Source organism: Sinocyclocheilus rhinocerous, unplaced genomic scaffold, assembly GCF_001515625.1.
Source record: "Sinocyclocheilus rhinocerous isolate Xijiao unplaced genomic scaffold, SAMN03320098_v1.1 scaffold375, whole genome shotgun sequence".
NCBI lineage: Eukaryota > Metazoa > Chordata > Actinopteri > Cypriniformes > Cyprinidae > Sinocyclocheilus > Sinocyclocheilus rhinocerous.
In genome coordinates this window covers 207,968-209,007 of record NW_015630043.1, presented here as the reverse complement: position 1 = coordinate 209,007, position 1,040 = coordinate 207,968, and positions in this window count along the sequence as shown.

The following is a 1,040-nucleotide window of genomic DNA, read 5'->3' as shown; positions in this document are numbered from 1 at the left end:
AACTATATTTTTTAATATATAGTTTTATAAAAAATAAAAAAAATAAAGTTTTTTTGTGGGTTGGACTTTGGTTTAGTCTCAGCACAATCTGTCCCAAGCTCAAGCAGCTCAGAGAGGTTACGGACGACTCTCTGGCAGTCTGTTTCCCTCTTTATTCTGCTCAAGGGTTCAACCTTGTTTTGATACTTTGAAATAAAACCAACCGCTGCAAAAAAAAAAAAAAAAAAAAAAAGGTTTAGTTGTCTTGTGCAAAAAATAACAAATCAGTGCAATGTTATGAGAGATGCAGTCATCAGTTTTCTGGAAGATCAAAGCATTTCTAACTGTGATAACCTCATTTTAAATGAGATGACTTGGACAGACATTTCCTGATGTTTATTCTTTTACTATTGCCTGCTGTGTCATGATACCATGATGCTGCTTTCTAAGAAAAATTTTGAGGGGAAAATACCAAAATGCCAGAATACATGTAAAAAATACATGCAAATGCATACAGTACATTTGAGAAAGCTTTAAAAAGATTAAGTCATAAAGTCAATTTTCCAATGCAGAGTCTTTGAATAATATGCCTATTTTAGCATTTCTTATTTGTGTGCCAATGAATGAAAGGTTGAAAGGCTACTTGCTTGATCCTCGGGATGGAATGAGAGGTAGAGTTGAGTGTCATCAGCATAGCAGTGATATAAAAAGCCATGTTTCTGAATGACAGAACCTAGTGATGCCATGTAGACAGAGAAGAGAAATGGTCCAAGAACTGAGCCCTGAGGCACCCCAGTAGTTAGATGTTGCGACTTGGTCACCTCACCTCTCCTTTGCCAATAGGGTTGACAGGAGGATCTGGTGGTTAACTGTGTCAAAAGCAGAGGACAGATCCAGAAAGATAAGAATTGAAGATTTAGAATCCCCTCATGTCAGTCTTAGAGCTTCAACAATTGAGAGCAAGGCAGTCTCGGTTGAATGTCCACTTCTGAAACCAGACTGGTTGCTGTCGAGGAGGTTGTTCTGTGTGAAAAAGACAGAGACTTGGTTGAGCACAAGTC